Genomic DNA, 15,919 nt, shown 5'->3' on the forward strand with positions numbered 1-15,919 from the left:
TTCAAATCAACGCGATGTAGAATGATTAGCTTCAAATCCAAAGGAGAAACACATGATTTAGCTTCAAATGAATGGGATGTAGAAGGTTTAGCTTCAAATCTATGCGATGCACAAGATTTAGCTTCAAATCAACGCGATGTAGAAGGTTTAGCTTCAAATCCATGCGACACAAATGATTTAGCATCAGATACTTGCGATAAGTGATATAGCTTCGAATGCAGAGGAAACTAACGAGTTAGCTTCAAATCCAAGCGAAACACATGATTTAGCTTCAAATCAATGCGATGTAGAAGGTTTAGCTTCAAATCCATGCGAAACACATGATTTAGCTTCAAATCAATGCGATGTAGAATGTTTAGATTCAAATCCATGCGACACAAATGATTTAGCTACAGATACTTGAGATATAAGTGATACAGCTTCAAATGCAGACGAAACAAACGAGTTAGCACCAAATCCATGCGATACAAATTACTTAGCTTCAAGTCTATGCGATATAGAAGGTTTAGTTTCAAATCCAAGCGAATCACATGATTTATCTTCAACTGAATGCGATGTAGATGGTTTAGCTCCAAATCTGTGCGATGCACAAGATTGTGTTTATAATCAATGCGATGTAGAAGGTTTAGTTTGAAATCCATGCGAAACACAATATTTAGCTTCAAATCAATTCGAAGTACACGGCTTAAATTCGAATACATGCGAAACAAATGGTTTAGCTACAAATACTTGTGATATACGTTATTTAGATTCAGCTGCATGCGAAAAAAACGAGTTAGCTTCAAATCTAAGCGAAACACATGATTTAGCCTCAAATCAATGCGATGTAGAAGGTTTAGATTCAAATAAAAGCAAAACTCATGATTTAGCTTCAAATCAATGCGATGTAGAATGAGTAGCTTCAAATCCAAAGGAGAAACACTTGATTTAGCTTCAAATCAAAGGGATGTAGAAGGTTTAGCTTCAAATCCATGCGAAACTCATGATTTAGCTTCAAATCAATGCGATGTAGAATGTTTAGATTCAAATCCATGCGACACAAATGATTTAGATACAGATACTTGAGATATAAGTGATATAGCTTCAAATGCAGACGAAACAAACGAGTTAGCACCAAATCCATGCGAAACAAATGATTTAGGTTCAGATACTGGCGATATAAGTGATATAGGATCAAATGCAGTCGAAACGCACGACTTATCTTCACATCCATGCGGAACACAAGATTTAGCTGCAAATCAATGCGATGTAGAAGGTTTAGCATCAAATCCATGAGAAACAAATGATTTAGCATCAGATACTTGCGATAAGTGATATAGCTTCGAATGCAGAGGAAACAAACGAGTTAGCTTCAAATACAAGCGAAACACACGATTTAGCTTAAAATCAATGCGATGTAGAAGGTTTAGCTTCAAATAAAAGCGAAACACATGCTTTAGCTTCAAATCAATGCGATGTAGAATGATTAGCTACAAATCCAAAGGAGAAACACATGATTTAGCTTCAAATCAATGCGATGTAGAAGGTTTAGCTTCAAATCCATGCGAAACACATGATTTAGGTTTAAATCAATGCGATGTAGAAGGTTTAGCTTCAAATCCAAGCGAAACACATGATTTGGCTCCAAATACATGCGACACAAATGATTTAGCTTCAAATACTTGCGATATAAAAGGCATAGCTTCAAATTCAGGCGAAACAAACGAGTCAGCTTCCAATCCATGCGTTACTCATGATTTAGCTTAAAATCAATGCGATGTAGAAGGTTTAGCTTCAAATAAAAGCGAAACACATGCTTTAGCTTCAAATCAATGCGATGTAGGATGATTAGCTTCAAATGCAAACGAGAAACACATGATTTAGCTTCAAATCAATGGGATGTAGAAGGTTTAGCTTCAAATCCATGCGAAACACATGATTTAGCTTCAAATCAATGCGATGTAGAATGATTAGATTCAAATCCATGCGACACAAATGATTTAGCTACAGATACTTGAGATATAAGTGATATAGCTTCAAATGCAGACGAAACAAACGAGTTAGAACCAAATCCATGCGAAACAAGTGATTTATCTTCAGATACTTGCGATATAAGCGATATAGCTTCGAATGCAGAGGAAACAAACGAGTTAGCTTCAAATCTAAGCGAAACACATGATTTAGCTTAAAATCAATGCGGTGTAGAAGGTTTAGCTTCAAATGAAAGCGAAACACATGCTTTAGCTTCAAATCAATGCGATGTAGAATGATTAGCATCAAATCCAAGTGAGAAAACACATGATTTAGCTTCAAATCAATGGGATGTAGAAGGTTTAGCTTCAAATCAATGCGAAACACATGACTTAGGATCAAATCAATGCGATGTAGAATGTTTAGATTCAAATCCATACGACACAAATGATTTAGCTACAGATACTTGAGATATAAGTGATATAGCTTCAACTGCTCGCGAAACAAACGAGTTAGCTTCAAATCACGCGAAACACATGATTTAGCTTCAAATCAATGCGATGTAGGATGTTTAGCTTCAAATCCATGCGATGCACAAGATTTTGCTTATAATCAATGCGATGTAGAATTTTTAGTTTCAAATCCATGCGAAACACAAGATTTAGGTTCAAATCAATGCGATGTAGACGGTTTATATCCAAATAAAAGCGAAACACATGATTTAGCTTCAAATGAATGCGATGTAGAATGATTAGCTTCAAATCAAAGGAGAAACACATGTTTTAGCTTCAAATGAATGGGATGTAGAAGTTTTAGCTTCAAATCTATGCGATGCACAATATTTAGCTTCAAATCAACGCGATGTAGAAGGTTTAGCTTCAAATCCATGCGATGCACAAGATTTAGCTTCAAATCAACGCGATGTAGAAGGTTTGGCTTTAAATAAGAGCGGAACACATGCTCTAGCTTCAAATCAATGCGATGTAGAATGAATAGCTTCAAATCCAAAGGAGAAACACATGATTTAGCTTCAAATCAATGGGATGTAGAAGGTTTAGCTTCAAATCCATGCGAAACACATGATTTAGGTTCAAATCAATGCGATGTAGAATGATTAGCTTCAAATCCATACGACACAAATGATTTAGCTACAGATACTTGAGATATAAGTGATATAGCTTCAACTGCTCGCGACACAAACGAGTTAGCTTCAAATCCACGCGAAACACATGATTTAGCTTCAAATCTATGCGATGTAGGATGTTTAGCTTCAAATCCATGCGATGCACAAGATTTTGCTTATAATCAATGCGATGTAGAATTTTTAGTTTCAAATCCATGCGAAACACAAGATTTAGGTTCAAATCAATGCGATGTAGACGGTTTAGCTCCAAATAAAAGCGAAACACATGATTTAGCTTCAAATGAATGCGATGTAGAATGATTAGCTTCAAATCCAAAGGAGAAACACATGATTTAGCTTCAAATGAATGGGATGTAGAAGTTTTAGCTTCAAATCTATGCGATGCACAAGATTTAGCTTCAAATCAACGCAATGTAGAAGGTTTAGCTTCAAATCCATGCGATGCACAAGATTTAGCTTCAAATCAACGCGATGTAGAAGGTTTGGCTTTAAATAAGAGCGGAACACATGCTTTAGCTTCAAATCAATGCGATGTAGAATGATTAGCTACAAATCCAAAGGAGAAACACATGATTTAGCTTCAAATCAATGCGATGTAGAAGGTTTAGCTTCAAATCCATGCGAAACACATGATTTAGGTTTAAATCAATGCGATGTAGAAGGTTTAGCTTCAAATCCAAGCGAAACACATGATTTGGCTCCAAATACATGCGACACAAATGATTTAGCTTCAAATACTTGCGATATAAAAGGCATAGCTTCAAATTCAGGCGAAACAAACGAGTCAGCTTCCAATCCATGCGTAACTCATGATTTAGCTTCAAATCAATGCGACGTAGAAGTTTTAGCTACAAATCCATGCGAAACAAATGATATAGCTTCAGATACTTGCTATATAAGTGATACAGCTTCAAATGTAGGAGAAACAGACGAGTCAGCTTCAAATCCATGCAAATCAGATTATTTAGCTTCAAATTAATGCAATGTGGAAGGTTCAGCTTCAAATCCATGCGAAACACAAGATTTAACTTCAAATCAATTCGAAGTACACGGCTTAAATTCGAATACATGCGAAACAAATGGTTTAGCTACAAATACTTGTGATATACGTTATTTAGATTCAGCTGCATGCGAAAAAAACGAGTTAGCTTCAAATCTAAGCGAAACACATGATTTAGCCTCAAATCAATGCGATGTAGAAGGTTTAGATTCAAATAAAAGCAAAACTCATGATTTAGCTTCAAATCAATGCGATGTAGAATGAGTAGCTTCAAATCCAAAGGAGAAACACTTGATTTAGCTTCAAATCAAAGGGATGTAGAAGGTTTAGCTTCAAATCCATGCGAAACACATGATTTAGCTTCAAATCAATGCGATGCAGAATGTTTAGATTCAAATCCATGCGACACAAATGATTTAGATACAGATACTTGAGATATAAGTGATATAGCTTCAAATGCAGACGAAACAAACGAGTTAGCACCAAATCCATGCGAACAAATGATTTAGCTTCAGATACTGGCGATATAAGTGATATAGGATCAAATGCAGTCGGAACGCACGACTTATCTTCACATCCATTCGGAACACAAGATTTAGCTGCAAATCAATGCGATGTAGAAGGTTTAGCATCAAATCCATGAGAAACAAATGATTTAGCATCAGATACTTGCGATATGTGATATAGCTTCGAATGCAGAGGAAACAAACGAGTTAGCTTCAAATACAAGCGAAACAAACGATTTAGCTTAAAATCAATGCGATGTAGAAGGTTTAGCTTCAAATAAAAGCGAAACACATGCTTTAGCTTCAAATCAATGCGATGTAGAATGATTAGCTACAAATCCAAAGGAGAAACACATGATTTAGCTTCAAATCAATGCGATGTAGAAGGTTTAGCTTCAAATCCATGCGTAACACATGATTTAGGTTTAAATCAATGCGATGTAGAAGGTTTAGCTTCAAATCCAAGCGAAACACATGATTTGGCTCCAAATACATGCGACACAAATGATTTAGCTTCAAATACTTGCGATATAAAAGGCATAGCTTCAAATTCAGGCGAAACAAACGAGTCAGCTTCCAATCCATGCGTTACTCATGATTTAGCTTAAAATCAATGCGATGTAGAAGGTTTAGCTTCAAATAAAAGCGAAACACATGCTTTAGCTTCAAATCAATGCGATGTAGGATGATTAGCTTCAAATGCAAACGACAAACACATGATTTAGCTTCAAATCAATGGGATGTAGAAAGTTTAGCTTCAAATCCATGCGAAACACATGATTTAGCTTCAAATCAATGCGATGTAGAATGATTAGATTCAAATCCATGCGACACAAATGATTTAGCTACAGATACTTGAGATATAAGTGATATAGCTTCAAATGCAGACGAAACAAACGAGTTAGAACCAAATCCATGCGAAACAAGTGATTTATCTTCAGATACTTGCGATATAAGCGATATAGCTTCGAATGCAGAGGAAACAAACGAGTTAGCTTCAAATCTAAGCGAAACACATGATTTAGCTTAAAATCAATGCGGTGTAGAAGGTTTAGCTTCAAATGAAAGCGAAACACATGCTTTAGCTTCAAATCAATGCGATGTAGAATGATTAGCATCAAATCCAAGTGAGAAACACATGATTTAGCTTCAAATCAATGGGATGTAGAAGGTTTAGCTTCAAATCCATGCGAAACACATGACTTAGGATCAAATCAATGCGATGTAGAATGTTTAGATTCAAATCCATACGACACAAATGATTTAGCATCAGATACTTGGGATAAGTGATATAGCTTCGAATGCAGATGAAACTAACGAGTTAGCTTCAAATCCAAGCGAAACACATGATTTAGCTTCAAATCAATGCGATGTAGACGGTTTAGCTTTAAATAAGAGCGGAACACATGCTTTAGCTTCAAATCAATGCGACGTAAAATGTTTAGCTTCAAATCTATTCGACACAAATGTTTTAGCTTCAAATACTTGCGATATAAATGATATAGCTTCAAATGCAGGCGATACAAACGAGAAATCTTTAAATCCATGCGAAACGAACGAGTTAGCTTCAAATCCATGCGAAACACATGATTTAGCTTGAAATCAGTGCAATGTAGAATGTTTAGCTTCAAATCCAAGCGATTCGCATGATTTAGCTTCAAATCAATGCGATGTAGAAGGTTTAGCTTCAAATCGATGCGATGTAGAAGGTTTAGCTTCAAATCCATGCGAAACAAATGATTTAGCTTCAGATACTGGCGATATTAGTGACATAGCATCAAATGAAGGCGAAACGGTGGAGTTAGCTTCAAATCCAAGCGAAACACAAGATTTAGATTGAAATCAGTGCAATGTAGAATGTTTAGCTTCAAATCCAAGCGAAACACATGATTTAGCTTCAAATCAATGCGATGTAGAAGGTTTAGCATCAAATCCAAGCGAAACACATGATTTAGCTTCAGATCAATGCGATGTAGAAGGTTTAGATTCAAATCCATGCGAAACAAATAAGTTAGCATCAGATACTTGCGATATAAGTGATATAGCTTCAAATGCAGTGGAAACAAACGAGTTAGCTTCAAATCCATGCGAAACACATGATTAAGCTGCAAATTAATGCGATGTAGAAGGTTTAGCCTCAAATCCATGCGACACAAATGACTTAACTTCAAATACTTGCGATATGAGTGATATAGCATCAAATTCAGGCGAAAGGAACGAGTTAGCTACAAATCCATGCGAAACACATGATTTAGCTTCAAATACTTGCGGTATAAGTGACATAGCATCAAATGCAGGCGAAAAGGTCGAGTTAGCTTCAAATACAAGCGAAACACATGATTTAGCTTCAAATCAATACGATGTAGAAGGTTTAGCTTAAAATCCAAGCGAAACACATGATTTAACCTCAAATCCAAGCGAAACACATGATTTAGCTTCAAATCCATGCGAAACACATGATTTAGCTTCAAATACTTGTGGTATAAGTGACATAGCATCAAATGCAGGCGAAACGGTCGAGTTAGCTTCAAATCCAAGCGAAACACATGATTTAGCTTGAAATCAGTGCAATGTGGAATGTTTAGCTTCAAATCCAAGCGATACGCATGATTTAGCTTCAAATCAATGCGATGTAGAAGGTTTAGCTTCAAATCCATGCGAAACAAATGATTTAGCTTCAGATACTGGCGATATTAGTGACATAGCTTCAAATGAAGGCGAAACGGTGGAGTTAGCTTCAAATCCATGCGAAACACATGATTAAGCTGCAAATTAATGCGATGTAGAAGGTTTAGCCTCAAATCCATGCGACACAAAAGACTTAACTTCAAATACTTGCGATATGAGTGATATAGCATCAAACTCAGGCGAAAGGAACGAGTTAGCTACAAATCCATGCAAAACATATGATTTGGCAGCAAATCAATGCGATGTAGAAGGTTTAGCTTAAAATCCATGCGAAACAATAGATTTAGCATCAGATACTTGCGAAATAAGTCATATAGCTTCAACTACATGCGAAACAAACGAGTTAGCTTCAAATCCATGCGATACACAAGATTTAGCTTCAAATCAATGCGACGTAAAATGTTTAGCTTCAAATCTATTCGACACAAATGATTTAGCTTCAAATACTTGCGATATAAATGATATAGCTTCAAATGCAGGCGATACAAACGAGAAATCTTTAAATCCATGCGAAACGAACGAGTTAGCCTCAAATCCATGCGAAACACATGATTTAGCTTCAAATCAATACGATGTAGAAGGTTTAGCTTCAAATCAATACGATGTAGAAGGTTTAGCTTCAAATCCAAGCGAAACACAAGATTTAGCTTAAAATCATTACGATTTAGAAGGTATAGCTTCAATTCCATGCGGAACATATGGTTTCGCTTCATATACTTGTGATATACATGATTTAGCTTCAACTACATGCGAAACAAACGAGTTAGCTTCAAATTCAAGCGATACACGTGATTTAGCTTCAAATCAGTGCGAATTAGAATGCTTAGCTTCAAATCCATGCGAAACGTATGATTTGGCTGCAAATCAATGCGATGTATAAGGTTTAGCTTAAAATCCATGCGAAACAATAGATTTAGCATCAGATACTTACGATATAAGTCATATAGCTTCAACTACATGCGAAACAAACGAGTTAGCTTCAAATCAATGCGACGTAAAATGTTTAGCTTCAAATGTATTCGACACAAATGATTTAGCTTCAAATACTTGCGATATAAATGATATAGCTTCAAATGCAGGCGATACAAACGAGAAATCTTTAAATCCATGCGAAACGAACGAGTTAGCTTCAAATCCATGCGAAACACATGATTAAGCTTCAAATCAATGCGATGTAGAAGGTTTAGCTACAAATACATGCGCCACAAATCATTTAGCTTCACATACGTGCGATATAAAACTGATTTGGCTTCAAATGCAGACGAAACAAACCAGTTAGCTCCAAGTCGATGCATGATTAAGCTTCAAATGCATAAGGAAGACAAGATCTAGGTTCAAATTCATGCAAAACACATGATTTAGATGCAATTTCACGCGAAACAAATGGTTTAGCTTCAGATACTTGTGAAATACATGATTTAGCATCAACTCCATGCGAAACAACCAAGTTAGCTTCAAATCCGCGCGAAACATATGATTTTGCTTCAAATCAAGGTGTAGTAGAAGGCTTAGCTTCAAATTCAAGCGAAACACATGATTTAGCTACAAATCAGTGCGATGTAGAAGGCTTAGCTTCAAATCCATGCGAATCAAATGGATTAGCTACAAATACTTGTGATATACATTATTTAGATACAACTGAATGCGAAACAAATGAGTCAGCTTCAAATCCATGCGAAACACATGATTTAGCTTCAAATCAACGCGAAGTAGAAGAGGCTTAGCTTCAAATCCATGCGAATCAAATGGATTAGCTACAAATACTTGTGATATACATTATTTAGATACAACTGAATGCGAAACAAATGAGTCAGCTTCAAATCCATGCGAAACACATGATTTAGCTGCAAATCAATGCTATGTAGAAGGCTTAGCTTCAAATCCATGCGAAACAAATGAATTAGCTTCAGATACTTGTGATATACATTATTTAGATACAACTGAATGCGAAACAAATGAGTTAGCTTCAAATCCATGCGAAACACATGATTTAGCTACAAATCAATGCGATGTAGAAGGCTTAGCTTCAAATCCATGCGAAACAAATGAATTAGCTTCAGATACTTGCAATATAAGTGATATAGCCTCAAATGCAGACGAAACAAACGATATAGCATCTAATCCATGCGAAACTAATGATTTAGCTTCAAATTAATGCGAACTAGATGCCTTAGCTTCAAATCCATGCGAAACAAATGATTTAGCTTCAAATGAATTCGATGTAGATGGTTTACCTTCAAAGCCATGAGAAACAATTGGTTTATTACTTGTGATATACATGATTTAGCTTCAACTGCATGCGCAACAAACGAGTTAGCTTCAAATCCATGTGAAACACATGATTTAGCAGCAAATAATTGCGATATGAATGATGTAGCTTCAAATACTGGCGAAACAAACGACTTAGCTTCTAATCCAAGCGAAACACATGATTTAACCTCAAATCCAAGCGAAACACATGATTTAGCTTCAAATCCATGCGAAACACATGATTTAGCTTCAAATACTTGTGGTATAAGTGACATAGCATCAAATGCAGGCGAAACGGTCGAGTTAGCTTCAAATCCAAGCGAAACACATGATTTAGCTTGAAATCAGTGCAATGTGGAATGTTTAGCTTCAAATCCAAGCGATACGCATGATTTAGCTTCAAATCAATGCGATGTAGAAGGTTTAGCTTCAAATCCATGCGAAACAAATGATTTAGCTTCAGATACTGGCGATATTAGTGACATAGCTTCAAATGAAGGCGAAACGGTGGAGTTAGCTTCAAATCCATGCGAAACACATGATTAAGCTGCAAATTAATGCGATGTAGAAGGTTTAGCCTCAAATCCATGCGACACAAAAGACTTAACTTCAAATACTTGCGATATGAGTGATATAGCATCAAACTCAGGCGAAAGGAACGAGTTAGCTACAAATCCATGCAAAACATATGATTTGGCAGCAAATCAATGCGATGTAGAAGGTTTAGCTTAAAATCCATGCGAAACAATAGATTTAGCATCAGATACTTGCGATATAAGTCATATAGCTTCAACTACATGCGAAACAAACGAGTTAGCTTCAAATCCATGCGATACACAAGATTTAGCTTCAAATCAATGCGACGTAAAATGTTTAGCTTCAAATCTATTCGACACAAATGATTTAGCTTCAAATACTTGCGATATAAATGATATAGCTTCAAATGCAGGCGATACAAACGAGAAATCTTTAAATCCATGCGAAACGAACGAGTTAGCCTCAAATCCATGCGAAACACATGATTTAGCTTCAAATCAATACGATGTAGAAGGTTTAGCTTCAAATCAATACGATGTAGAAGGTTTAGCTTCAAATCCAAGCGAAACACAAGATTTAGCTTAAAATCATTACGATGTAGAAGGTATAGCTTCAATTCCATGCGGAACATATGGTTTCGCTTCATATACTTGTGATATACATGATTTAGCTTCAACTACATGCGAAACAAACGAGTTAGCTTCAAATTCAAGCGATACACGTGATTTAGCTTCAAATCAGTGCGAATTAGAATGCTTAGCTTCAAATCCATGCGAAACGTATGATTTGGCTGCAAATCAATGCGATGTAGAAGGTTTAGCTTAAAATCCATGCGAAACAATAGATTTAGCATCAGATACTTACGATATAAGTCATATAGCTTCAACTACATGCGAAACAAACGAGTTAGCTTCAAATCAATGCGACGTAAAATGTTTAGCTTCAAATGTATTCGACACAAATGATTTAGCTTCAAATACTTGCGATATAAATGATATAGCTTCAAATGCAGGCGATACAAACGAGAAATCTTTAAATCCATGCGAAACGAACGAGTTAGCTTCAAATCCATGCGAAACACATGATTAAGCTTCAAATCAATGCGATGTAGAAGGTTTAGCTACAAATACATGCGCCACAAATCATTTAGCTTCACATACGTGCGATATAAAACTGATTTGGCTTCAAATGCAGACGAAACAAACCAGTTAGCTCCAAGTCGATGCATGATTAAGCTTCAAATGCATAAGGAAGACAAGATCTAGGTTCAAATTCATGCAAAACACATGATTTAGATGCAATTTCACGCGAAACAAATGGTTTAGCTTCAGATACTTGTGAAATACATGATTTAGCATCAACTCCATGCGAAACAACCAAGTTAGCTTCAAATCCGCGCGAAACATATGATTTTGCTTCAAATCAAGGTGTAGTAGAAGGCTTAGCTTCAAATTCAAGCGAAACACATGATTTAGCTACAAATCAGTGCGATGTAGAAGGCTTAGCTTCAAATCCATGCGAATCAAATGGATTAGCTACAAATACTTGTGATATACATTATTTAGATACAACTGAATGCGAAACAAATGAGTCAGCTTCAAATCCATGCGAAACACATGATTTAGCTTCAAATCAACGCGAAGTAGAAGAGGCTTAGCTTCAAATCCATGCGAATCAAATGGATTAGCTACAAATACTTGTGATATACATTATTTAGATACAACTGAATGCGAAACAAATGAGTCAGCTTCAAATCCATGCGAAACACATGATTTAGCTGCAAATCAATGCTATGTAGAAGGCTTAGCTTCAAATCCATGCGAAACAAATGAATTAGCTTCAGATACTTGTGATATACATTATTTAGATACAACTGAATGCGAAACAAATGAGTTAGCTTCAAATCCATGCGAAACACATGATTTAGCTACAAATCAATGCGATGTAGAAGGCTTAGCTTCAAATCCATGCGAAACAAATGAATTAGCTTCAGATACTTGCAATATAAGTGATATAGCCTCAAATGCAGACGAAACAAACGATATAGCATCTAATCCATGCGAAACTAATGATTTAGCTTCAAATTAATGCGAACTAGATGCCTTAGCTTCAAATCCATGCGAAACAAATGATTTAGCTTCAAATGAATTCGATGTAGATGGTTTACCTTCAAAGCCATGAGAAACAATTGGTTTATTACTTGTGATATACATGATTTAGCTTCAACTGCATGCGCAACAAACGAGTTAGCTTCAAATCCATGTGAAACACATGATTTAGCAGCAAATAATTGCGATATGAATGATGTAGCTTCAAATACTGGCGAAACAAACGACTTAGCTTCTAATCCAAGCGAAACACATGATTTAACCTCAAATCCAAGCGAAACACATGATTTAGCTTCAAATCCATGCGAAACACATGATTTAGCTTCAAATACTTGTGGTATAAGTGACATAGCATCAAATGCAGGCGAAACGGTCGAGTTAGCTTCAAATCCAAGCGAAACACATGATTTAGCTTGAAATCAGTGCAATGTGGAATGTTTAGCTTCAAATCCAAGCGATACGCATGATTTAGCTTCAAATCAATGCGATGTAGAAGGTTTAGCTTCAAATCCATGCGAAACAAATGATTTAGCTTCAGATACTGGCGATATTAGTGACATAGCTTCAAATGAAGGCGAAACGGTGGAGTTAGCTTCAAATCCATGCGAAACACATGATTAAGCTGCAAATTAATGCGATGCAGAAGGTTTAGCCTCAAATCCATGCGACACAAAAGACTTAACTTCAAATACTTGCGATATGAGTGATATAGCATCAAACTCAGGCGAAAGGAACGAGTTAGCTACAAATCCATGCAAAACATATGATTTGGCAGCAAATCAATGCGATGTAGAAGGTTTAGCTTAAAATCCATGCGAAACAATAGATTTAGCATCAGATACTTGCGATATAAGTCATATAGCTTCAACTACATGCGAAACAAACGAGTTAGCTTCAAATCCATGCGATACACAAGATTTAGCTTCAAATCAATGCGACGTAAAATGTTTAGCTTCAAATCTATTCGACACAAATGATTTAGCTTCAAATACTTGCGATATAAATGATATAGCTTCAAATGCAGGCGATACAAACGAGAAATCTTTAAATCCATGCGAAACGAACGAGTTAGCCTCAAATCCATGCGAAACACATGATTTAGCTTCAAATCAATACGATGTAGAAGGTTTAGCTTCAAATCCAAGCGAAACACAAGATTTAGCTTAAAATCATTACGATGTAGAAGGTATAGCTTCAATTCCATGCGGAACATATGGTTTCGCTTCATATACTTGTGATATACATGATTTAGCTTCAACTACATGCGAAACAAACGAGTTAGCTTCAAATTCAAGCGATACACGTGATTTAGCTTCAAATCAGTGCGAATTAGAATGCTTAGCTTCAAATCCATGCGAAACGTATGATTTGGCTGCAAATCAATGCGATGTAGAAGGTTTAGCTTAAAATCCATGCGAAACAATAGATTTAGCATCAGATACTTGCGATATAAGTCATATAGCTTCAACTACATGCGAAACAAACGAGTTAGCTTCAAATCAATGCGACGTAAAATGTTTAGCTTCAAATGTATTCGACACAAATGATTTAGCTTCAAATACTTGCGATATAAATGATATAGCTTCAAATGCAGGCGATACAAACGAGAAATCTTTAAATCCATGCGAAACGAACGAGTTAGCTTCAAATCCATGCGAAACACATGATTAAGCTTCAAATCAATGCGATGTAGAAGGTTTAGCTACAAATACATGCGCCACAAATCATTTAGCTTCACATACGTGCGATATAAAACTGATTTGGCTTCAAATGCAGACGAAACAAACCAGTTAGCTCCAAGTCGATGCATGATTAAGCTTCAAATGCATAAGGAAGACAAGATCTAGGTTCAAATTCATGCAAAACACATGATTTAGATGCAATTTCACGCGAAACAAATGGTTTAGCTTCAGATACTTGTGAAATACATGATTTAGCATCAACTCCATGCGAAACAACCAAGTTAGCTTCAAATCCGCGCGAAACATATGATTTTGCTTCAAATCAAGGTGTAGTAGAAGGCTTAGCTTCAAATTCAAGCGAAACACATGATTTAGCTACAAATCAGTGCGATGTAGAAGGCTTAGCTTCAAATCCATGCGAATCAAATGGATTAGCTACAAATACTTGTGATATACATTATTTAGATACAACTGAATGCGAAACAAATGAGTCAGCTTCAAATCCATGCGAAACACATGATTTAGCTTCAAATCAACGCGAAGTAGAAGAGGCTTAGCTTCAAATCCATGCGAATCAAATGGATTAGCTACAAATACTTGTGATATACATTATTTAGATACAACTGAATGCGAAACAAATGAGTCAGCTTCAAATCCATGCGAAACACATGATTTAGCTGCAAATCAATGCTATGTAGAAGGCTTAGCTTCAAATCCATGCGAAACAAATGAATTAGCTTCAGATACTTGTGATATACATTATTTAGATACAACTGAATGCGAAACAAATGAGTTAGCTTCAAATCCATGCGAAACACATGATTTAGCTACAAATCAATGCGATGTAGAAGGCTTAGCTTCAAATCCATGCGAAACAAATGAATTAGCTTCAGATACTTGCAATATAAGTGATATAGCCTCAAATGCAGACGAAACAAACGATATAGCATCTAATCCATGCGAAACTAATGATTTAGCTTCAAATTAATGCGAACTAGATGTCTTAGCTTCAAACCCATGCGAAACAAATGATTTAGCTTCAAATGAATTCGATGTAGATGGTTTACCTTCAAAGCCATGAGAAACAATTGGTTTATTACTTGTGATATACATGATTTAGCTTCAACTGCATGCGCAACAAACGAGTTAGCTTCAAATCCATGCGAAACACATGATTTAGCAGCAAATAATTGCGATATGAATGATGTAGCTTCAAATACTGGCGAAACAAACGACTTAGCTTCTAATCCAAGTGAAACACATGATTTAACCTCAAATCCAAGCGAAACACATGATTTAGCTTCAAATCCATGCGAAACACATGATTTAGCTTCAAATACTTGTGGTATAAGTGGCATAGCATCAAATGCAGGCGAAACGGTCGAGTTAGCTTCAAATCCAAGCGAAACACATGATTTAGCTTGAAATCAGTGCAATGTGGAATGTTTAGCTTCAAATCCAAGCGATACGCATGATTTAGCTTCAAATCAATGCGATGTAGAAGGTTTAGCTTCAAATCCATGCGAAACAAATGATTTAGCTTCAGATACTGGCGATATTAGTGACATAGCTTCAAATGAAGGCGAAACGGTGGAGTTAGCTTCAAATCCATGCGAAACACATGATTAAGCTGCAAATTAATGCGATGTAGAAGGTTTAGCCTCAAATCCATGCGACACAAAAGACTTAACTTCAAATACTTGCGATATGAGTGATATAGCATCAAACTCAGGCGAAAGGAACGAGTTAGCTACAAATCCATGCAAAACATATGATTTGGCAGCAAATCAATGCGATGTAGAAGGTTTAGCATAAAATCCATGCGAAACAATAGATTTAGCATCAGATACTTGCGATATAAGTCATATAGCTTCAACTACATGCGAAACAAACGAGTTAGCTTCAAATCCATGCGATACACAAGATTTAGCTTCAAATCAATGCGACGTAAAATGTTTAGCTTCAAATCTATTCGACACAAATGATTTAGCTTCAAATACTTGCGATATAAATGATATAGCTTCAAATGCAGGCGATACAAACGAGAAATCTTT

This window comes from Megalopta genalis, chromosome 3 (genome assembly GCF_051020955.1).
Source record: "Megalopta genalis isolate 19385.01 chromosome 3, iyMegGena1_principal, whole genome shotgun sequence".
NCBI lineage: Eukaryota > Metazoa > Arthropoda > Insecta > Hymenoptera > Halictidae > Megalopta > Megalopta genalis.